Source organism: Procambarus clarkii, chromosome 58, assembly GCF_040958095.1.
Source record: "Procambarus clarkii isolate CNS0578487 chromosome 58, FALCON_Pclarkii_2.0, whole genome shotgun sequence".
Lineage (NCBI taxonomy): Eukaryota > Metazoa > Arthropoda > Malacostraca > Decapoda > Cambaridae > Procambarus > Procambarus clarkii.
In genome coordinates this window covers 18,178,010-18,203,531 of record NC_091207.1, presented here as the reverse complement: position 1 = coordinate 18,203,531, position 25,522 = coordinate 18,178,010, and the positions used below count along the sequence as shown (strand labels likewise).

General features: G+C 43.2%; 1 protein-coding gene across 6 annotated transcripts in view; it reads left to right on the top strand.

Annotated features, from left to right (window-relative positions):
• LOC123767922 (SNF4/AMP-activated protein kinase gamma subunit) overlaps positions 1-25,522 on the top strand; it is a 246,500-nt gene that overhangs the window by 10,811 nt on the left and 210,167 nt on the right. For 5 of the 6 annotated variants that reach the window (XM_045758053.2, XM_045758052.2, XM_045758051.2 and 2 more), the window contains exon 1: positions 6,035-6,135. The exons of the other annotated variant lie outside the window; for it this stretch is intronic. The gene's annotated coding sequence lies outside the window, so the exon portion shown is untranslated. Of the gene's footprint in view, positions 1-6,034; positions 6,136-25,522 lie in introns of those variants that run through there. 6 annotated transcript variants of the gene reach the window in all.

Below are 25,522 nucleotides of genomic sequence, written 5' to 3'. Positions count from 1 at the left end.
GCCACTATTGTGCAAAGTGTTTTGGGCAAAACAAGTTCACTTAATTCTGCAATGATTTTTGTCGCCCGGTGTGGAATTTTCTCCAAAACACTGTCTTTCTGAAGATGGTCTCCATGCTTGGATATAATAATCCAAGTGGGGGTACGCCAGAGAGTTGTACAGTTGAATAACTACCTTCTTTTCCTTGAAGTCATAGCAAATCTCGTTTTCTGTGAAATAGCGCTGGTGGTTAGAGCACGAGGCAGCCTGCAAATGAAGGGGTAGACGGCGACAGACGAAACACACACAACTAATCGTTGTGCATTGAAAAGAAAGCAAAATGGGTTTTGTAGTAATTTTGCTTTGTAAATTATACATTTCCCACCAACCGTCTATCGTCTATATAGTCGTTATGGCTTAGTGCGTTCTCCTAATAATTACCTGCTGTTTCCAAAACAGAACGTTCTACTATTTTTTAAGCAGCTTTGTTTCCTCGAGTCTGTGACCTCTTGTTCTTGAAGTTGCAAGTTCCAATAATTATTTTGTCAATTCCTGTTATTACTTTGTATGTAGTGATCATATCACCTCTCTTTTATCTACTATCGTTGGCATATTTAACACCTCTAGCCCTCTACTCGTAGCTCTTGTTGTTCAGTTCCGGAAGACATTTAGTAGCATGTCTTTGCACCTCTTCCAGTTTACTGACGTGCTTCTTGAGCTACGGGCACCATGCAACTGCTCCATATTCCAATTTTGGTCTCGGAAAGGTCATGAATAATTTTCTTTAATATTTCACTCATATTTTGTAGCGTTATATGCGTTATCAAGGCCAAAAATCGTCGTACTAGAAAATGGAAGAGGCTCGCGAAAGTGACGTACTGTCCCGTTTTCTGTTTTGGGTCCTCTGACTTCAGCCCGTCCTCATAAGGTTTCAAAACGTTAGGTTAAACGTTTCAAAACGTCAAGAAAACGGTTAAGTTAAAGTGTCCTCTCCTAACCTAACAGACTAATCCAGAGGACCCAAAACAGAAAACGGGACAGTACGTCACTTTCGCGAGCCGCTTCCATTTTCTAGTACGATGATTTTTGGCCCTAATAACGCGTAGGAGCGTTACCAGTTACCCTTCCAGTATGTTATAGTTTTCAGAAAAAGATCTCACGTGGTCATGTGGGATTGGGTCAAAAGCCTTATTTTTGGGTTCACATTAATGCAGTCATCCCAAACATCTCTTTCCTGTAAATCTCCTTGGCTTTATTATAGAAACTTGGTAAATTTATTACACAGGATCTTCCTGCTCGAAAACATACTGTCAGTATATGTCTAAGCGTTTTACCCGTATGGTTTTCATTATATATTTTTTTATAAGAGTCCCGTCTTCCCAGCACTCTTTGTCATATAACGTTTTGAAGTTATTGACAGATTTGGCCTCCACCACTTTCTCACCTAACTTGTTCTCACCGTCTGCCACTCTGTTCAGAAAAAACTTTCTATTTTTTCGGCACCTTCGTTTCCTTAGCTTGAATTGATAGATTCTAGCTGTGTACTTACCTAGTTATACTCACTTAGTTGTGCTTGCGGGGGTTGAGCTTTGGCTCTTTGGTCCCGGCTCTCAACAGTCAATCAACTGGTGTACAGATTTTTGAGCCTACTGGGCTCTATCAGATATACATTTGAAACTGTGAATGGAGTCAGCCTCCACCACATCACTGCTAAATGCATTCCATTTGTTAACTACTCTGACACTGAAAAAATAATCTTTCTAATGTCTCTGTGGCTTATTTGGGTACTTAGTTTCCACCTGTGTTCCCTTGTTCGTGTGTGTGTGTGTGTGTGTGTGTGTGTGTGTGTGTGTGTGTGCACATCTGTATAAGCCTTATTTTTTCGTTTACACAGGTTGATACAAGAGTAGACAGTTTCTGACTCCTTTTAGCAGGCTGGGAGCTTCCTCTTCCGTTATCATATTAAGACTTAGCCTACTTGTTTTCCTTGAAATACGACCCACTGATTGGTTCACAACTAGGTTGCCATTTATAGCTGGGTAAACAGAGACGAACTGTTAAGGATTGGTAAGCAGTCAACTCTTCTGCCCAGGGTCAAAACCCAGACGAAATCGCTCGCTATCACTGAATAAAGAAAGGCTAAGTACTGTCGTTAGGTTACATCACAGATGGTAACTATGTCATCATATTCTTGGTGATGGCCCTCTGGTTATCAACAACTCTGCCAGAGTAGGTAAATCACTGGTGCACCTGTCCCTATCCTTGTTATCTTAGTCAAGGAACAAAAACTGAAACATGCCATCTATCATATCAAATTTCAAGTGTCACCTTCGTCTGGTACGTGTGAGTCATCACCATTAGTCTGGTTTTATAACAGATAACAGTGCTAACTAACCCTTCAGAGGTACTGGAGATGTCGGCCACTAAGGCAGTGACCTCGCCTCCACATTACTGTGTGGTTGGGTCAGGTCACGTTATGTGTGGTTGGGTCATAGTAGACCAAATCCACAAGGGCCGTGACGAGGATTCGAACCTGTGTCCGGGAGCATCCCAGACATCCCAGCATCCCACATCCCTTGTGGATTTGTTCATTTGATGCATCACGTTAATGTGATCTCTGTGTGTCATAGTAGACCAGGTTTGGTAATACCTTGCTCGTAGCTTCAATACTTCCCTAATCTACATTTCTACAACATAGCCATTTAGACGCTCGTATCGTCCGTTGTGCATAATATTACAACTCTGTGATAACCACTTGATAACTAAAATGTAAACTCTAAAGAAATAATGATGTAAATGAATGTAAGAAAAAATTACTAATACATAACTATATAAAATGTAAATGTTGACGTTGCAATAACCAAACATAACTAACATTTGATAACACAAAATAGGAGGATTATTCCGTATTATATAACCAATATAATGGCTAGATTAAACACGCGATGAGAATGATTACAATACTCATAAATAATAATAATAATAGTTGGGAGAGTAATGACTAGAGAGGTTGTGAGAGGGCAATAGAGTGCGTCACAGGAGAGAGGTTGCGAGAGGGCAATAGAGAGGTTGTGAAAGAGCAATAGACAGCGTCACAGGAGAGAGGTTGTGAGAGAGCAATAGTGTGTGTCACAGGAGAGAGAGGGCAATAGAGTGCGTCACAGGAGAGGTTGTGAGAGGGCAATAGAATGCGTCACAGGAGAGAGGTGAGAGGGCAATAGAGTGCGTCACAGGAAGCGGTGAGCGTGTTAGAGGCTCTACAACAATGTCCGTCTTGGCCAACAATGTTACGTGAACCATTCCCACTGTCTCGCGTGGTCCCTAACACAAGTATAATAGTTTCATCTACGATATTTACCCACAAGTTGAGTGTCCTCAAGAGTTGGCAACGCTGGTGAGGTCAAGTTTCCCACTTTCTTCATAGTAACCTTTGAGTTATGTACCTTAACTTTCTCCATTCTAACTGATCATTTACCTAACTTTACCCAGGTGGAGAATTTCTCCAAAGGTTACTTAAAGTTAAACTCTACTTGCCCATAATTATATCATCTTTATTAAGTGTAATTACGATGCCATGATATAGAGAGGAGGCTACTGGAATAGTCGTTCCTCGCGAGCTGTTGTTTATTGTTTAAGATTCGCTACCCGGAACACAAAATTCAAAGTAACACGGGCTATGGTGAGCCCGTAGGGGACTTTTTTTCTGGACGTGTCCAACCCGCTGGGTGAGGAGGCTACTGTGTCCAGGAGGGAGAGTAGTCAGGCCAGGCACGAGGCTTCCTGCCGGGCGCTCAGGAAGCCTCTTACACTTACCAAGGTCCCCCGACCTTGGCCAACTACTGACCTTCACCAGGATACAACCCACAACAGTTCCCTAACTCCCGGGTACCTATTTACTTGTAGGTGAACAGAGACATCGGGTGTAGGGAAACGTGCCCGAACGTCTCGCCTCGTCTGGGAATCGGTCTTCGATCCACTTGGTTGTGAGCCTACTGTTGTAATCACTAACTACCGTACAGCCTCATTACGAGTGCGAGGAGCAACCTGTCCTCAGAGAGGACATCACCTCCCGGTAATGGGCTGAGAACGACCCACGTAATTAGTGCCATTATCTACTATCTGCCCATGATTTGGTTAGGTTAAAGTTAGGATAGGTTAGATTAGGTTAGGATAGGTTAGGTTTCATTACGTTAGGTTACGTTAATACGGTATAATATTGTCCAAAATGTGAAATATGGAATTCGAAAACTATTTTAATGTATCCTTGAATTTTGTTTACAGAAAACCAAATTCTTCAGACCGTTTTTACTAGCACCCTGTGGTCCTGTATACTAGCACCCTGTGGTCCTGTATACTAGCACCCGTGGTCCTGTATACTAGCACCCGTGGTCCTGTATACTAGCACCCGTGGTCCTGTATACTAGCACCCGTGGTCCTGTATACTAGCACCCGTGGTCCTGTATACTAGCACCTGTGGTCCTGTATACTAGCACCCGTGGTCCTGTATACCAGCACCCCGTGGTCCTGTATACTAGCACCCCGTGGTCCTGTATACTAGCACCCCGTGGTCCTGTATACTAGCACCCCGTGGTCCTGTATACTAGCACCCCGTGGTCCTGTATACTAGCATCCGTGGTCCTGTATACCAGCACCCCGTGGTCCTGTATACTAGCATCCCGTGGTCCTATATACTAGCACCCGTGGTCCAAGATGCCCTTATAACTTGGGAGAGAGAGAGAGAGAGAGATCAGAAGACCTTATGATCTCTACAGATGCTCTCAGGAAAAAAATCAATTTGACACTGGAGAGAGAGAGAGAGAAGATGGCGAGAGAGAGAGAAGAGGGAGGGAGAAAGAGAGTAGTGAAGGCTCTAGGTCAGCTGGCTCAGCTGTTCCAGTAACTAACATGATCGTAACACTAGAAAATAAAGGTGATTCTGGCTGAAAACAATAGCCTTATGAAATGAATTGGTTTCGTCCATATATATTTTGTATACATTCCATCCCCTGCATCATTTTGAGAGGCTGTGTTGGGTTGGCAGGGAGGAACAGCCGTCACAACTCTACCCAACTCTGTAACAAACAAAATAATGAAGGCAGGGCCAGTCACACAAGGTGTTTAATTACAAATATGAGTGGGAGTTGATAAAAGTGTGAGGTAAAGAGGGTAGTAAAGAGTGTAACATAAGGTTGGTTGTGGTCCTCGACCCTCACCACTTTGGTAGGAACTAAAGTTCGCGTCTGGCGCCTCCCTCGCCGCGCTACAACACTCCTTCACAGATAATGTTGGCGTCTGCCACCTAAACTGTCATTAACAAATGTCAATCCTCGTCATATATGCTCTACTCTCCACTATTTATTATTCATATCGTTTACCTATCTATATTTATTTATTATTGTTGTAGTTTAATTATACTAAATACTTTTTGTATAAAGGTATATATATATTTTGCGTCCATCTTAGTGATAGACCTCTTTATAAGGCGTCTTCCACTTGTAGTAGTATATACTCTAGCTCATCTACCCATTACTCTGTTTCCAAAGAGATAATTTAGTGAAAAACGTGTATGACCGTATATACGGAAAACTTGTGTGTACTGGGAAGCGAGAGGTCGCCTGTTGCCAATGTCACTTGTGCAGGTTTGGGGCAAGCTTAGTGAAGCGGCCGGCCGTCCAGTTAACCTCTTGATTCACTGTTTGTCAGCACAATGCACTCCTTACCAACACCTCTCTCTCTCTCTCTCTCTCTCTCTCTCTCTCTCTCTCTCCGAGGGTATGTCGTTTTTACCCCAAATATTATTTTGGTTCAAATGTTACCAGTTACATTTGGGTATTATCAAGGTCATAATATTGCGTGTAGAGAAAGTTTCATCTCGGTAGCTTTAGCTAGAATATACCCAACCAGTGTACCTTGTAAAATCAAAATATTTACAAAATTCATTATGATTTCCTGTAAATAAAATAAATAAATAAATAAATAAAATTAAATAAATAATGAAATGCGGTACGAGAAGTTGCGTGCAGTACGAGACGTTGGGTTAAGTGTGGCGCCGCGGCCGTGTTTGAGTGTGTTACCGTCGCTGTTTGTGTGATATTGTTCATAAGTGAACTCCAGGACCCATAGTGCCTCCTTAACTGCTCATTCCTACTCCACTCTGTAAGCCAAGTGGTCCGTGACGTTGAGGGCTGTTGTGTGTGGTGTGGCTGGGCCACCGTAGCCCCCGGGAACTAGCTATGTGTTGCCACACACTGTAACAAGCCCCATTAATGACACCAGTGTAATCAACTTATCTTGTGAGAGGCGATGCTCATATTTATGTTCATCTGCCACATTTGCTCGTGAAAAATGTTTACAACGCCAGTGTTATATATTGAACTCAGTTATATGCAGAACAAAAGTTCATTTGGTCAAATGATAAAGTTCATAAAATCTCGGCGATTACATTTCTTACCTGATAAATGTAACAAGAATCTTGAAATGTCTTTGAGTGTAAGAAGTGGAGTGCGTGTGTGTGTATAGTGTGGTGCTGAGTATGGAGTTACTCCGCCACCATACCAAGATGCAGCAACTCTCTCCACACTAACTGTCCAGTCTCCTTCCCCCTAACTGGTTTGTCTTCAACAGTTTTTCATAGTCTGTGCGGGATGTATAGTCCCAGTGTCGTGGAGACTCGAGGCGGCGGAAAACTTGGGATGGCAATTGTGATTTGTGTTAGGCTAGTGTGCTGGTTACTAGGTGTCCCCCTGGGTACATGGTGTCCTATGCGGCTTCCCTGAGGCTTTTCAAGGCTTCTACTCTAGTCAGGGGTCAAGGTTTCTAGCTTTAAGTGCTCATATAGGGTCAAAGTTTCTACCGTTCAATCATTTATGTAGAATCAAGGCCTCTACCTTTAATAAGTTCTCGATCGTAGCCAAGGCTTCAATGCCTGACTGGGGTCAAGATTTTCGTGCCTGACTGGGGTCAAGGTTTCAGTACCTGGCTGGGGTCAAGACTTTCGTGCCTGGCTGGGGTCAAGACTTTCGTGCCTGGCTGGGGTCAAGACTTTCGTGCCTGGCTGGGGTCAAGGTTTCAGTGCCTGGCTGGGGTCAAGGTTTCAGTGCCTGGCTGGGGTCAAGGCTTCTATCGTCAATCGGTCGTCTTGGGTCGAGGCTTCAGTGCCATTTTGGGGTCATCGTTACCCTTTAGTGCTCTGTTGGGATCAGTGACTTTACTGCCAAGTGCCCGACTGAGGCTAACGTCTCTTAAAGTGTACTTGTTGGGATAAGTTACCCTTTAGGCAAAAGCTTCATTTTTGGATCAGTCTTAATGTTCCATGCCGGGGTCAGAGTTAACCCTTAGAGTGCTCTGCATGGATCAAGTCGTACTTTTAAATTATCGTCTCTGCACTTTCTATTCAATAGGTCTCTTGCACTGTGTTGGTCTTAGCCTTTTGTGAGAGCTAATGTTAGGGTGTTAAGTGACGCCTGGCGCCAGGCAGGAGCTCTCACTAGGTCCTGTGCAACCATGGAAGGTCCTGTGAATGTCACGGACAGTGCTGGTGGCCACGGATGGTCCTGTGAATGTCACGGACAGTGTTGGTGGCCACGGATGGTCCTGTGAATGTCACGGGCAGTGTTGAGTGCCACGGATGGTTCTGTGAATGTCACCGACATTCGTAGGTCTACGAATGACTCGAGTAAGCCTACGTTTCTCGGATTTAATCGATCAACAAAATTAAAATAGTATCATAGACCTGAGCAAATGTTCACCACTACGCCATCGCTTCTGTAAGTAAACCCAGCCCAACCTAACCCAATCAAAATAGGAGTCAATTCAGTTTTATGTATGGTATGGATAAGGTATTTGACGTCACTATGACGTCATAATTTTATTGCGGCTCGCGTTTTAGAGCGTAATAATAATAATTGTTCATTGTTGGGGGAGCCAGAGTGTGTGTGTGTGTGTGTGTGTGTGTGTGTGTGTGTGTGTGTGTGTGTGTGTGTGTGTGTGTGTGTGTGTGTGTGTGTGTGTGTTAGGCTTATGTCGAGGTCCTTCCCCCCCCAAGGATGCGACCCCATACCAATTTTTTTTTATCTTTATTAAATAATATACAATATAAATCATATATACATCAATTTTACAAGAAAATACTACATTACATATACAGTAGTATAATTCTCATTAAACAAGTGTTTCATATCACAGTATGAACTTCAAACCCCTAAATGTTATACTTTTTTCCTTAAATGATTTACAATTTAAAGATTACATTTACATCAATTTACGTGGGAAATTATTACACTTATATATATTTTATATAATTCTCGGTAAACCAATTTTCCATATCATGACCGAGCATGAGCCGTAAACCCCAAATGTTACACTTGATTATGCCTCGCAAGGACTTTAATATTTTGTCTACTGAGTAACCTTCCTGCCTGCCTATCCACACACACAAAATTTAATCAGAAAGTAGCATAACTCCTGGGTACTTAATTGCTGCTAGGTGAACTGGTGCACAAGATTATAACAAATGCGCCCAAACATTTCTGTCCCCCCCAGGATTCGAACCCGGAATGCTAGATTGCGAGTCGAGAACAAACCCGACTGTACTACCGGGATCCTTAATTCGATTGTGCCTTAACCTATAGACAGCACCGATCAACAACATGTAGGTGTAGCTGTAGGTTTTCGGAACGGTCGACCTAGTGTTGTTTGCTCGTTGGATGTTGTCTCTTGCATATTTAGTAGCTAGTAGTGTTGGTCGCCCGTTGTGCGTTGTCCCGTATTAATTTGGTAGCCAGTAGTGTTAGTCACCCCATGTAGGTTGCATCCTATTTACCTTACGGGTAATAGTGTTGGTAGCCCGTTTTGAGTCGCATACTGCTTATCTGTCAGCCAGAAATATTGGTAGCCCGTTGTGAGTCGCATCCTTTGTGATAGTCATGGCACCTACAAGTCTGAGGTCGACCAAAAAGTGTGTGAACGAAACTAAAAGTATTACATTTTTTTTCTTGAATGCTGCAAAACATGGTTGTACTGAGTTTACTGCTCATTAATACTAGACATGTTTCCAGTATCTTACTAAAGCACCTCTAGGATGGTGCTGGTGGAGTATCTGCTTGTTGTGCTTGTGCTGAGATCATTGTGCTACTTCCGCAACATGTCGGATACCAGTCTATCTTGGTGAACCTCAGATCAGCCAGGCTATTGGTGCCTACATATCGCAGGCCTTCGTCGCAGCAGTAACCCACCTGATTGTTTCCTCAATGAATCTAGATTTAACTTTGTATTTCAGTATTTCTTATAGACATATGCTGAGTAAAGCTGAGATAGCCTTATGCTTGCGATATTTGGCTAACCCAATTTTGTAAGGCTGAGATAGCCTTAGGCTTGCAATATTTGGCTAACCCAATTTTGTAAGGATGAGATAGCCTTAGGCTTGCAATATTTGGCTAACCCAATTTTGTAAGGCTGAGATAGCCTTAGGCTTGCAATATTTGGCTAACCCAATTTTGTAAGGATGAGATAGCCTTAGGCTTGCAATATTTGGCTAACCCAATTTTGTTAGGCTATTGCTTGTCTTTGATCACAAGTCCACATATCCATTAAAATTCGACCGATGCAGCACTTACTGCAGGAATTTGTCCAATAGGACGGCACCAATAAAAAAATCCCCCTTTTTTTAAATTTCTGCTCTTATTTCAGCAGTATTTAGGTGGAAGGAGATAAAGCCTATGTCACCACACTGTACGCGATCAATACTGTTTTATTCACTACCTATTTTGAGCGCTGTTCTATATTGAAAGTTTTTTGTTTTACAAATTCAATGTTGTGCTGTTTTTTGTTGCTTACCGGAAGATATTGATATTTAAATGTCATCTGCAGTGTCTTCTAATGAGACATTTTCCCGTTTTTGTTTTTACATCGTTTTCAGATAGGTTCAGATAGGCTAGCGAGATAACGTGGTTTGTGTTCCTGATCTGTGGTTTGTATTGTTTGTGAGTGGTTTGTGTTCCCGGCGTGTGGTTTGTGTTGCTGATGAATGGTTTGTGTTCCTGATCCGTGGTTTGTATTGTTTGTGAGTGGTTTATGTTCCTGGCGTGTGGTTTGTGTTCCTGGCGTGTGGTTTGTGTTCCTGACGTGTGGTTTGTGTTCCTGACGTGTGGTTTGTGTTCCTGATCTGTGGTTTGTGTTCCTGACGTGTGGTTTGTGTTCCTGACGTGTGGTTTGTGTTCCTGACGTGTGGTTTGTGTTCCTGACGTGTGGTTTGTGTTCCTGGCTTGTGGTTTGTGTTCCTGGCGTGTGGTTTGTGTTCCTGGCGTGTGGTTTGTGTTCCTGGCGTGTGGTTTGTGTTCCTGGCGTGTGGTTTGTGTTCCTGGTGTGTGGTTTGTGTTCCTGGTGTGTGGTTTGTGTTCCTGGCTTGTGGTTTGTGTTCCTGGTGTGTGGTTTGTGTTCCTGGTGTGTGGTTTGTGTTCCTGGCGTGTGGTTTGTGTTCCTGGCGTGTGGTTTGTGTTCCTGGCGTGTGGTTTGTGTTCCTGGCGAGTGGTTTGTGTTCCTGGCGTGTGGTTTGTGTTCTTGATGAATGGTTTGTGTTCCTGGTGTTCCCGACTCACTTTAGAATTGTTCTGATTTATTATCAAACTTTGTGATGCATTTGGTAAAGTAAATTCATTTCCTTCTCCGTTCTCTCTATAGGCCCTGTGGAATGTGTAGTATGAACCTACATGTGCAGAACTCGACACCTGGCCCACACATCTGAAAATAAAGTGACGCTTCGGTCGTCGCCTCTATTTTCAGGAGTGTTGGTTGGGTGTGCAGTCAGTCTTCCAAACAATGACCCTAAAGTGAGTCCATGCACCCGCCAAATCCCCAGGTGCTTATGAATGAAAAACGGTTTACACACGACTCACAACTGATGACGTTCGAACACTTCCGGAACAAGTCCTTCACTGACCAATTTTGTTCGAACCACAACGCTATAAATGCTTCACCCACGTATTACAATTACAAATAATCGCCAACAGAACCTAAACACTTAACCAAACCAAACCAGTGCCTACATATGCACAATATGCCAAAATATATATTATAATGTTAATTTATATTTGAGAAAATTCCCGTTTTGAATGAACAGCATGTTAAAAAAATTTGAATGCGTCTGTGGGGTCGACCGCTGGATGGAATGGACTAGAGTCGAGGACGGGTTGGGGTGTGTTATGTCCAGCCCCGTTATTGTGATGTAGTGTATACATGAGGACAGACGCGGCCTTGTGTGGCCACCTCCCAACACCTCGCCTCCATCTTCCAACTGTAATTAATCACTACACCAACACTGATAAAAAGTGGAGTTGAACCGGTGAGACAGGCGGGGCCCATAGGTCAGATGGGTCTGCTGAGACAGGTGTGACGAGGGGCCCACTTGCTGGCTCTGTGTATAAATCAGGGGCATCTTTCACCTGATGCCCCTGTTCACCAAGTAGTAAATTGGCACCTGGGAGCTAGACAGCTCCTACGGGCTGCTTCCTGGGGGGGAGGGGGAAGGAAGGCTTCCTGTCTACATCTTCAAGACAGATGAAGATAAACTACAGGACGACTTGGACAAACTGGAGGAATGGTCTAGAAAATGGCTACTAAAGTTCAACTCAGGAAAGTGCAAAGTAATGAAATTGGGGAAAGGGAGCAGAAGGCTGAACACAAGGTACAATCTGGGAGGTGAAAACCTGCAAGAATCAAACAGAAAGATTTGGGGTTGATATCATACCGAACCTGTCACCAGAGGCCCACATCAAAAGGATATCATCAGCGGCATATGCTAGATTGGCCAACATAAGAACTGCCTTTAGAAACTTGTGTAAGGAATCGTTCAGGCCCTTGTATACCACCTATGTTAGATCAATCCTAGAATATGCAGCTCCAGCTTGGAGTCCATACCTAGTTAAGCACAAGACACAGTTTGAGAAGATTCAGAGGTAACACCAGACTAGTCCCGGACCTGAGAGGTATGAGCCACGAGGAAAGGCCAAGGGAACTGAACCTCACGTCCCTGGAAAACAGAAGAGTAAGGGAGACATGATAACCACCTAAAAAATTATCAGGGGAATTGACAGGGTGGACAAAGACAAACTCTTCAGCACGGATGGAACACACGAACAAGGGGACAGTACCCAAATGAGCCACAGAGACATAGAAATAATGTTTTCACTGTCAGAGTAGTTAACAAATGGTATGCATTAGGATGCGATGTGATGGCGGCAGATTTCATACACAGTTTCAAATGTAGATTCGATAGAGCCCAGTAGGCTAAACAAATCTGTACACCAGTTGATTAACGGTTGAGAGGCGGGACCAAAGAGCCAAAGCTCAACCCCCGCAAGCACAACTAGGTGAGTACACACACACACACACACACCGTTGACACTGATGGGTAAGTACACACGCTCGATATGTGAAGCGTTGCCAGCGTTCATATGGGGGAAAATCGATATTTTGTACCTCCCCCCCTCCCGGCCCACCTATTCCCCCACCATACTCCCTCCCATATCACCCCCCCTTCCCCCCCCCTCCACCACTACTCCCTACTGCTGCTGCTGCACTCGATTATTTCATTAGTTGAATTAAAGTATTTAAATGTAATTTTGATTCAAATAAACATTATAACGACATATATATAATTTGTTAAATACTCGGGTGTTGTTTAATATTAGAATATAATGTGAAAATATAAATTAATTTGATCAATAATGTTTATTTAAGAGTCTGCCAACATTAATATTGAAGCGGTAATAATGTCAGACAATAGGACAAGGTTTTGGGCGGGTGTGGTTGGTCCTCACCTGGCGCAGTGTGGCTGGTCACTCCTCACCTAGCGCAGTGTGGCTGGTCACTCCTCACCTAGCGCAGTGTGGCTGGTCACTCCTCACCTAGCGCAGTGTGGCTGGTCACTCCTCACCTAGCGCAGTGTGGCTGGTCACTCCTCACCTAGCGCAGTGTGGCTGGTCACTCCTCACCTAGCGCAGTGTGGCTGGTCACTCCTCACCTAGCGCAGTGTGGCTGGTCACTCCTCACCTAGCGCAGTGTGGCTGGTCACTCCTCACCGGGCACAGTGTGGCTGGTCACTCCTCACCGGGCACAGTGTGGCTGGTCACTCCTCACCGGGCACAGTGTGGCTGGTCACTCCTCACTCTGCGAAGGTCTGCATTAGGCTCTCACGGGGTAGCTTGATAAAAGTATAACATTTATTTTTGGGTACTAAATAGAACACATAATAACTTAGAATGTTCAGAGGGACAGAGAGTCGACAAAGAACACGGTTCACAATGACACATGGTATAGAACTTGAGGCACAGATGAGTACCAAGGATGTTAGGAATGTTTTAGGGTAAGGGCAGGCCTATGTCTAGCCCTCGGTCATCAAATGAAATGGACTACAGGTTATTATAAATAGTTTAAAAAGTATATATATTATTGAATGTGAAGGGTTGGTTCCCGCTGTATAAATAAACCTTCAACTGGTAAGGCGGGGTTGAGGAGCTAGCGTTTGGAGTCTGCAAAGCACATCTAGGTGAGGAAACAACGCAGCGCTTACACACAACTTTCTTAGCGCCGCCTTGAAATTCTTGGTGACTCAGGTGAAAGACCATTGAAGGCTCTCTACATGTGGCGATACTGGCGGTGAGACTTGGACGAGTGTTCTGGGGGAGCCCGCCAAGTTCCAGGGTTGTGGGGGGGGGGGGGGGTTGGAGCTACTGTGGTTGATGTTCAGGCTTCTGGGGGGAAAGTTAATGGGGTTGATGGGGGAGTGTTGGTTGCTGGGGAGAGTAGGGCTGTTGATGGGCTATGGGGGGGGGAGGGGTTAATGGGGGAGAGTGGCTGTTGTAGGGGTTGCTGGCGGCAGTGGGAAGCTTGACTGATTTGTTTATTGCTACCACAGACGTGGCCATCAGCTACAGTGGTAAGCGGTATGCATGTCACCAAAATGTGCAGACACATTTGTGTCCTTCATGGCCAGGGTCAGAGTGTTACAAGACATAGCAGGTTATTGAACACTCTACCACAAGTTTGAGTTGTAATTACGTCACATTAAACATTTGTTGCATTACATAGTAACTCTTGGGTACTTGTCCACTGTCTTATCAAATGTTCCAGTTCTTATCATATTTACAGACGAGCATAGCCCAATCAGTCAATGTACGACATTCTACAATATAATGTATATGTTTTATAATACATGTTTTATCGTTCATAAAGTTGACATTTAAGCCTAGTGCATTCCACGCTTGTGTTTGCAGAGTTGGTGGATATGTCAGTTTCCCAGGCGCGTCCGGCCACTATGTTAGTATTACCAGCTTCTGGCTTAATTATTTCTATATATGAACGTCTCTTCGTGGTATTCATAATAGTATATAATGCCTAAGCTTTGAAGTCTGAGTACTTGTTACATCAGAAAGATTTTCAACGGACATTCGTGTTAATATTGTCTTTGTTATTGCCATCTTAATGTTACTGCTAACTTATGCATGGTCGATTCAAGAAGACTATTGCAAGTTGCCTTATATAATTCCACTGCCTGTCTTAGCAATTCACTGGCAAGTACGGTATGAGTCGTACTCTCTGTATGACTAACCATCCTGTGTGATGGGGATTTTTTAGCATCACCTAGTTAGCTTTTTTGACACACTGTACTCCACTTCATATAGTCTAGGGTAGCTGCACTAATGCAGATGTACCTCATATCTTAATAAAAAAAAAAGGAGCCGTACTAGCCTAGTCAACGACACACTTCATTGCTGAGGGAATAGTAATGGTTTAAATATATTAGCCGCACGTCCGGAACGTTTTGTGCTTACTTCTAGTTAACCGTCAGTATGGTGCAGCCTCGGGAGGAAAATTCTCATAAAGTTTCAAAACGTTATGAAAAACGTTAGTTGAAAGTTTCCTCTCCTAACCTGTCCGCGTGGGCCGGACGACTCAAACAGAAAACGGAACAGTACGTCACTTTTGTAAGTCGATTTCATTTCAAATTACGTCCAAATTTGGCCATAGCGTGCATACCAGCCAGAAGTGACGTTATTTTTAAGAGGACGGGTTGACCCATAAACTGATCACTCTCAGTCGTGTTCTTCATTGTAAACACTGTTAATAACGTAGTCTGTACACTACTATCTTACGTCCATTGACGAAATCTATTTATAGGCCTCAGTTCTCTTATAGATTAATTGATTGATTTGCCATTAATTTTCCATATTTAATTTGTTTATGAAAACCTACCTTATAAAGCTAAAGTGCATAAGCCTAATCGCACTTTCCCCCTCCTAGGCTAGGCACAGCATGTTAGACTCACCCTAGGTACGAGACAGCTTAGTTTGAAATTTCATATCTTGCCGAGATACTCAATGCTGTCACGCCGAAAGCTGTGGACTTTGGCGCCCCCTAGATAACTTGCAGTCTCATTTTGCAAAGTTTCAATGGATTTCAGCGTTATATACAGTGTAAGGCTTAGTGCTTTATAATTAATCTCAGATCCAATAAATACGATTTCGTATACTGCAACGTCTAGCGTTATATACATGGTTAGCACCCTGGGACCCGACCCACAGGGGCTTTAATGTCTCCCAGTCCCCTGGGAGAAGAGAGGTATCACCGAGTCCTCCAAGGAGTGCCGGACCAACCGGGCTGTGGTGGGTATGTGGGCCTGCGGGCCGCTCCAAGCAACAGCCTAGTGGACCAAACTCTCATAAGTCAAGCCTGGCCTCGGGCCGGGCTTGGGAAGTAGAAGAACTCCCAGAACCCCATCAACCAGGTATCAACCAGGTATGGCAGTTTTTCTAACACAACCACCGTTACTGGCTTGATAAAGAGGCAGCTCACTGAGTGAGACTAGGGCACAGTTCCCATGACAACATAGGAGTAATCAATAATAATACTACACATAGCCTCATCTAAATACAAGCTGTGCTCCACAAGACACTGGAGGGGACAACGTTACAGGAGGCGGCGCCGTCTCGTAACGTGACTGTTTAGGAGTGACATATATATGGCTCTCTGGGCGGCCACATGTGTTACTGGACACCTTGTATCCTGCACCTCTCCACCCTCCGACACTCATGCACACACATGGGGTTCTCATCTTCCTCAAACTGTTCTACAGCCGGCATCCTTTGCAACTTACAATCAGGGTTTCCGGGTTCGATTCCCGGGCTGGACACAGATGGTTGGGCGCAATTCCTTTCACCTAATGCCGCTGTTCACGTAGCAGTAAATAAGTACCCGAGAGTTTGGCAAATGTTGTGGAGTTGCATCATGGGAAGGACCAGGAGTTCGACCTTTGAGGGGACCTCGATACAAGGCTACCAGCCTTCTCTTCCTCCTCTGCATCGAATCACCTTGTAAAACAAATCCTAACAGATCCCCCTTCGTGATATGGCAGGGATACACGTTGCTACTTTCATTAAATGTTCGATTCAGTGGGATACCCTTGCAGCTCCAGCACCCAGACCAGACCCAGCAAAAAACCACAAACAGTCCACCTGGGACAGCACAGTGCTGGATAAAATATTTGAGCTCCATGCTGCAACATCACAACAGGAGAATTATTATTATTAACATCTTTATTGACAAAATTAATTACAATTTTGCCTAATCTGAGGATTTTGATAGTCTTATTAAAGTGAGGATAATGCTGGTATTCACTGTCACGCAAGACAGAGGGTCATACATAAGACAATAGGTCTAAACAGGAGAATGCTCACCTTAGAGCGGTGGGTGCCCACCATACCTTACCTTGAGATGATTTCGGAGCTTAGCGTCCCCACGGCCCGGTCGTCGACCAGGGCTCCTCGTTGCTGGACTGGTCAACCAGGATGTTGGACGCGGCTGCTCGCAGCCTGATGTATGAGTCACAGCCTGATTGATTAGGTATTTTTTGAGGTGCTTGTCAAGTTCTTTCTTGAACACTGAGGGGTCGGTCGGCCGGTTATGCCCCTTATGTGTAGTGGAAGCGTGTTATACAGTCTTGGGCCTCTGATATTGATAGAGTTCTCTCCCAGAGTACTTACTGCACCTCTGTTCTTCAACGGGGGTATTCTGCACATCCTGCCATGCCTTGTGGTCTCATGTGATGTTATTTCTGTGTGCAGGTTTGGGACCAGCCCCTCTATTATTTTCCACGTGTAAATTATTATGTATCTCTCCCGCCTGCGCACAAGAGAATGCAGATTTCTCTTATTGGCCCAAAACTGGAGATCCTGCATTTTGCACAGGTGGTATCATAATGTACCGCTGAAAGAGGGAGCAAATAGCTATTGTGGGACATCACATGTGTATCCACTCTAGCTGACATATATATCCGCCAGTGCTGATTAGGCATGCGGTGTAGTCAACCACAGTAAAGTCAAACGAGTACAAGCAACTGGAACGCCTGTAGCATTTGTTCCCATAGCATCTGAGACACCTGGCCCCTGGGGCAAAGTTGCCATGAGATTTTTCAGAGAATTGGGTCCTGGCTCATTGACACTACCAGAGACTCAAGAGCTGCCAGTTGTGCCCTTGGTTCCTGCCCGGAAGTTGAGGAGCTTTAGGAGATCCACAACATTTTAACCTGTCATTGTATTTACCAACTTGCATTTTGTTACATTTAAAAATATACAACAAAGCAAAATAAAACGGAAAAAGAAGGGAGATGGTAGGACAAAACAACCAGGAAACTGCACTTAGGGGGAGGGGAGATATATATTATATTATTATTATTAAATATATATAATATATATATATAATATATATATATATATATCTATATATATATAATATATATATATATATATCTATCTATATATATATATATATATATATATATATATATATATATATATATTATATATATGTATTATATATAAGTTGAGTAGCCTCATCTTATGGTAGTGAACTGAGACTTATTTAAATAATGCGTTTTGCTGGGGACAGCAAGCCAGCTTACATTATTATTTGAGATTTATATATTTATATATATATATATATATATATATATATATATATATATATATATATATATATATTATATATTATATATATAATATATATACATATATTATATCTATTATATATATTATATAATATATATATTATATATATAATATACATAATATATATATAAATCTCAAATAATAATGTATGCTGGCTCCCTGTCCCCAGCAAAACGCATTATTAAAATAAGTCTCAGTTCACTACTATAAGATGAGGCTACTCAACACTATCACATTGTGAGGTAAAGTTTTATAGTTTTATTTTAACATGTTTCTCGCATTATGTTTCTCAGTGTAGTCTGAATCCCTGAAACATTCCACTGGTTACGATTTTCTGGCTTGACTTAAGTTCCCTCATAAGTTTTAGGTTCTCTTAAGTTTCTCTTAACAAGATTCCGGCCAATGTTAGGCGCTTGAAACCTGAGGCTACGGATGTAGTCCCTAAAGTCGGGCGAGGGCGTCATTGTTAATTAATGCTGGTGAATCATGACCTCAGAGGCGCATGATCACCTGGTCCTGTGTTGGACACAACCCCCTGATGCTGCACTATCTTGGTCAATACTGCTCGTACTGGCATAGTATTACTACCGGACTATCTTGGTCAATACTGCCCGTACTGGCATAGTATTACTACTGGTGTGGGAACCGACCTGTGAGATTTATATTTATTTAATTTATATGAATTTATATTTACGTTAATTTATATACTTCGATAGCAATTTGTATAATGATAAGTGGACTGTATTTCTGCAATAATCTCATAATCTCACAAATCGATCCTCTACACATTAGGGGGGGTTTATTAGTTTATATATATGCAGCCAATCAAACTGCAGAATTAACTACATACATTGAAAAGGTTCCTTATCTTATTTGTACAGCAGGTATAACCAGGATGTAGACCACATTTTCCCTCTTTGAGGTAGCTTCCACGTGCTGGTAACTGAAGCACAAACATGCTTCCTCGTCTTGACCTGTTAAAAGGGCGCTAGCTGTGAAGCCAGAAACCTAGTATATGACAGGTATTTCAGAGAAACATTGTACATGGAACAATAAAGACCTGGCTTAATTACCTTTAGTATGAGGCGATTTCGCGTTCTAACCGGCAAACCCTACCCAATGACATTAATGGCCACTAATGATAGATAATGGGTTTCGGAAAGAACACTTAACTTGAATTTGTAGACAGCGTGTTGATAATGGTACACTTTTAGTTTCCATAACACTACGTCCAAGTAAATTTAACAGGAGCCGAATTTGCTCCCGTGTGAGCCTCTGGTCTAGTCTCAACAATGGCTGCATCTAACACTCCATACTATTGACGCCTGGCCGACATTGTCCAGATATGATAGGAGCCAAATTTGCTCCACACGTCTCGGAGGTGACACAACAATGGCTGCCCTCCTTCCTCCCTCTGACGCCTGGCTTACATTGTCCACATGTCAGAAAGTGATAGAAGGGTCACATTTACTCTACTTTAATATTGATAATTAAGTTAATTTATATAAGATGTTTTTATGATGGTAAAGTCCAAAGACTAATGTATTTAAGAATAATTCCCACCATAATAGGTGGTGAATTATAATAGTATGTGGTGATGATATCCCGTTTTCTATAGACGGTAATTCCACTACAAGTTACGTTTTCTATGGGTAACTTGTTGGTAATACAGCTATTATCTGTATGATTATTAAATGGTGTCGGATTTTCCGACAACTGGACTATCTTGCTCAATACTGCTCGTACTGGCATAGTATTACTACTGGACTATCTTGGTCAATACTGCTCGTACTGGCATAGTATTACTACTGGACTATCTTGGTCAATACTGCCCGTACTGGCATAGTATTACTACTGGACTATCTTGCTCAATACTGCTCGTACTGGCATAGTATTACTACTGGACTATCTTGGTCAATACTGCCCGTACTGGCATAGTATTACTACTGGACTATCTTGGTCAATACTGCTCGTACTGGCATAGTATTACTACTGGACTATCTTGGTCAATACTGCCCGTACTGGCATAGTATTACTACTGGACTATCTTGCTCAATACTGCTCGTACTGGCATAGTATTACTGCTGGACTATCTTGGTCAATACTGCTCGTACTGAAATTGAAAATCACCTTGAAATTACGAAAATGAGTTTTGGAGAACTCCTATTTCAGCTAAGCCCTGATGCTAAGAAAATAGTTAGAGGGATAGAAGCCCTAAATCAGAAGATAGTAAATACAGAATATGCGGTCATATTCAATGAGACATGTTTGAAAGAAAACCTGCTGCCAGTATACACCAATATTATATATATATATATATATATATATATATATATATATATATATATATATATATATATATATATATATATATATATATATAATATCAGGTCTTAATCACACTTCGCCAGAGATTTTTACATTAATTTTTTTTCTAATTTGCATAAAATAGTTGTTAAAATACCTACAGTTCATAAGTATATTAATTTTATAAGATTTCCTTATTTTCGTCCCATAAGTTATTGTATCCGTAAAAAACTTGGTAACACTCAGAGATATACATATTTACAGAAGAACTTTCAGTTTGTATTTACCAATAATATCACACCGGCAGCTATTTAAAAAAGCCTAACCTTTAGCATTTGATCTCAGATCCGATTTATGTTTATGTAATGTGTGCTTGAGTTGTAATATACGATATGTGGGGAATACTTTACGATACCTAAAATTGCATATCTGTGAATATATGATCTGTCGACGTAATTTGAAAATGAAAAAAAAATGAAAATAAATTTGGGATTTTTTTTCAACAACAGTAAGTTAAGGGTCCTCTGATAGGTTAGGTGGGCAGGAAATTCTCATAAAGGTTCAAAACGTTATGAAAAACGTGAATTGAAAGTCTCCTATTTTAACCTTACAGAGTCGGCCGGACGACTCAAACAGAAACGGAACAGTACGTCACTTTTGTGAGTCGATTTCATTTCAAATTACGTCCAAATTTGGTCATTGCGCGCATACCAGCAAAAGTGACGTTATTTTTAAGAAATTGAAGTTGAAATAAGTTTATTGAGGTAAAAGGGATGAGGTAGCTCAAGCTATTCTCACCCCGTTCAGTACATCGTGTTAATACATACATAGACACACATCACAAGCAATAAACATATTACCAAACATTCTGAGAGATAAACATATACATTTCCTTATTTGTAAGAGGACGGGTTGCTCTGTTAGCGTAAAAGATTGCTTCTTAGGTAAGTTGCGTCCTCTGCTGTATGAGATCACTGTGAAGCCATGAGTAATCCTTTCACTCAGTGACTTCACTCACTTCACTTAGACTTTCACGTGTCTAAGACTGAACCTCAACATCTTGGACTGGATTAAGAATTGTTTGAATTCAGATTGTTTGAACGACTGTAGTCGGCGTCTCCAGTGTTCGCTAGTTTAGTCTTCTTCAAGTAGGCTGTTAGATATTTTGACATTTTTGCTTTTTTATACTTTGATTATATTTTATTATATTAGACTTTACATTTATATTGATATTGTATAAATCTTTGAACATTTGTATGTTCTGAAAACTAAATGAAGATAAAAGCAGAGATTGAAGTTGCAATCATCAACAAGAGATCACCTTGTTGATGATAGCAAGGTGAGCAGTGTGAGCAATTCAGCACAGCTCAGGCAACTGTATAGGCAGGAAAAGGAAGGTTAAAGTGTGGAGAAAAACAATAACTTTATAAAAGGGTTCATGAACTACAATATCAATCGACTTGAGAATGGTCCAGGACGGACCGAAACGTCGTCGTCCCTTCACCTTCTAGTGTGTGGTCTGGTCAACATACTTTAGCCACGTTACTGTGACTCATCGCCTGCATAAACAAACCCCCTCCAAACACACAGGAACTAAGAAATTGTCATGACTATTTACACTTGACACTGATGGTGTTGCATAGTCACCCTGGCTTGGTGCCCTCTTTTGATTATTTCTTACTTGTCTTGGACCTTGTGGGAGGGTGTAGGGCTGGTCTTGTGCCTTGTGGGAGGGTGTAGGGCTGGTCTTGGACCATGTGGGAGGGTGTAGGGCTGGTCTTGTGCCTTGTGGGAGGGTGTAGAGCTGGTCTTGGACCTTGTGGGAGGGTGTAGGGCTGGTCTTGTGCCTTGTGGGAGGGTGTAGGGCTGGTCTTGGGCCTTGTGGGAGGGTGTAGGGCTGGTCTTGGGCCTTGTGGGAGGGTGTAGAGCTGGTCTTGGACCTTGTGGGAGGGTGTAGGGCTGGTCTTGGACCTTGTGGGAGGGTGTAGGGCTGGTCTTGGGTCTTGTGGGAGGGTGTAGAGCTGGTCTTGGACCTTGTGGGAGGGTGTAGGGCTGGTCTTGGACCTTGTGGGAGGGTGTAGGGCTGGTCTTGGGCCTTGTGGGAGGGTGTAGGGCTGGTCTTGACCCTTGTGGGAGGGTGTAGGGCTGGTCTTGACCCTTGTGGGAGGGTGTAGGGCTGGTCTTGACCCTTGTGGGAGGGTGTAGGGCTGGTCTTGACCCTTGTGAGAGGGTGTAGGGCTGGTCTTGACCCTTGTGGGAGGGTGTAGGGCTGGTCTTGACCCTTGTGGGAGGGTGTAGGGCTAAAATTTAGTGACCTATAATATATAAGCCTATACTAACAGCAAGTCATAATATGTAGGTCTATACTAAGGTCAAAGGTAACTAGGTGTGGGAAGGTGTTGCCAAACTGGGCGAGTCACCTCTCGTCACCCAGAACTGCTCGACGGGGAAAAACGTTAATGAGCAGGTGAGTGTGGCGGTGCCCCGGGCGCCACACCTGCCCGGCCGGCCCACACCTGCCCGGCCGGCCGCATGCTCTACACCGGCCTCTTCGTGCAGTGTCGCACGGTTAACTTTTCCGGAAAAAATGATAGCAATGTGGACTATGGCGCGAGTTATGTTAGTAGTCCGCCTTGCTGACACGGAGTGTGTGTGTGTGTGACTGGCAGCTGTGATGAACGTGGTCGTCACTTAACTGGGTTTATGTTGTTCTTGCTGGGGTGGGGATGGTGGGTAGAGCCCTAACCCTGGGTAGGGTTAGGTCCTGGGCGTGGTGAGGCCCCGTGGCGGGTGGCTGGGATGCATGACTCTCCTGTGACGGCCATTCCCCCCTATTCTACCTTTTTGTCCACCTCACTCCCCCTCCTCCTCCATGCCCCCCTCTACCCTCCAACACCGTGCTGGGAGCAGCATATATGATTCGTTTTCCAGGTCACCTTCAGAGTCTTCGGCATGCTTCACTTTTTGTTTGGTGTTGTACACTCGTGTGTGTGTGTGTGTGTGTGTGTGTGTGTGTGTGTGTGTGTGTGTGTGTGTGTGTGTGTGTGTGTGTGTGTGTGTGTGTGTGTGTACTAGGCTATTTGTGCCTGCAGGATCGAGCGTTGGCTCTTGGATCCCGCCTTTCTTGCCTTCGGTTGTTTAAAGCAATGACTCCTGTCCTTTTCTATCATATCTACAGTTAAAGCTGTGAATAGTTTTTGCTTCCACAATGTGCTCCTTTACGCAATTCCATTTCCCCACAACTCTCAAGGCAAAAGAAAACTTTCAAACATCTCTATGACTCATCTGAGTTTCCAGCTTGCACCCATGTCCCCTTGTTCTGTTGGTATTCCGTGTGAACATTTCGTCTATTTCCACTCTGTTAATCCTCCTAAGTATTTTGTATGCTGCTATCATATCTCCCCGCTCCCTCCTTTTTTCAAACGTCGTCAAGTTCAGTTCCTTCAGTCGCTCTTCATATCCCATCCCTTGCAACTCCGGGACGAGCCTCGTCGCAATTTTTTTTTTAACCTTTTCCAGTTCCCTAATGTGTTTCTTTAGGTGGCGGCTCCATGATGGGGCTGCATACTCTAAGATTGGTCTCATGTAGGCAGTGTAAAGCGAACCTCCTTACTTAGGTTTCTGAATGATGTTCTAACTTTTGCTGCTGTAGAGTACGCTGGTCTACTGTGTGTGTGTGTGTGTGTGTGTGTGTGTGTGTGTGTGGGTGTGTGTGTGTGGGTGTAGCCCACAGATGCGCATTACTTACCAAACACAGGTGTGTACTCACACCAGCCCGGGCTGACAAACCTACACACCTGTTCACCATCACACACGTGCCACAACACGTGTGGCCTGATAGGTGAGTAGACAGCGCTCCGTACTCGTAATCCTAGGATCCGGATCACACGCAACACTCCAAAACTTTGAGTGTTGCGTGTGAGAGTGTGGGATACTGAGGTGACAGTGGCTGTATGGTTGAGTCTGAGTGACAGGAGGAGTGCTGCTGCTGTCCCACGCTTGTCACCTCTGTGTTAATATTCATGCTGGAATGTGATGACTAAAGCGTTATACAATATTCTGTAGACTACTAATGAATTAGTGAGAACGAATCACCGACATTGGCAAAATCTGCCAATGAATGCTAATTGTTGTGGTGTAGTTGCAACCCATTCTCGCACTTTCGTACAGTCAATATTGACTTATTAAATTAGTGCATATGTGACATACTAATTGATTGTGAATATTTTAGTTTACCTTGAAAAGCTTCATAGAAAACACCGACCTTACCTAACCTTCTTAGTATGTTAAGATAAGCATCTTATTGCTTCGTAATTACAATTGTTACTTAACCTATACCTATAATAGGTATATTATACCTATTTCGGTCCGTCCAGGACGTCGTCCCTTCACCTTCTAGTGTGTGGTCTGGTCAACAAACTAGATATGGATTCCATGCTGGAGCCACATATTCCAGTATTGGTCTGATGAGGTATACAAGATTCTGAATGATTCCTTACACAAGTTTCTGAAGGCAGTTCTTATGTTCGCCAGCCTTGCATTCGCCGCTGATGTTATCATTTTGATGTAGGCTTCAGGGGACAGGTCTGGTGTGATATCAACCCCAAGATCTTTCTCTCTTCCTGACTCTTGAAGGATTTCCTCTCCAGCTGATACCTTGTGTTTAGCCTCCTGCTCCCTACGCTTATATTCATCAATTTACACTTGCTCGAGTTAAACTCTAGTAGCCATTTGTTAGATCATTCCTTCAGTGTGTCCAGGTCATCCTGTAGTCTCTTGCTGCCCTCCTCTGTCATAATTATTCTCAAAATTTTAGCATTATCAGCAAACATTGAGAGGAATGAGTTTATACCTTCTGGAAGATCATTCACGTAGATCAGAAACAGGATAGGTCCTACAGAACCCTGCGGGACTCAGCTTGTGACATCACGCCAGTCTGAGATCTCGCCCCTCACTGTTTCCTGTTGTTTTCCTCCCGCTTCTGTGCCAAGTAAGTCCCCAACGGGCTCACCATAGTCCGTGCTACTTGGAACTTTTTGTTCCAAGTAACGAATCTTAAACAACAACAAGAACCTGTTGTTTAGGTACTCCCTTATCTATTAGAGCTCCTGTATTTACAGAGCAGAAGTTGTTAAACACATGGGACAAAATCTTACTGAAGCGACCATACGAGTCATAAATACTCATACTCCGCCCAAGTAAAACAGAAACAAGCAACACTTAGTGGGCCAGCCAGA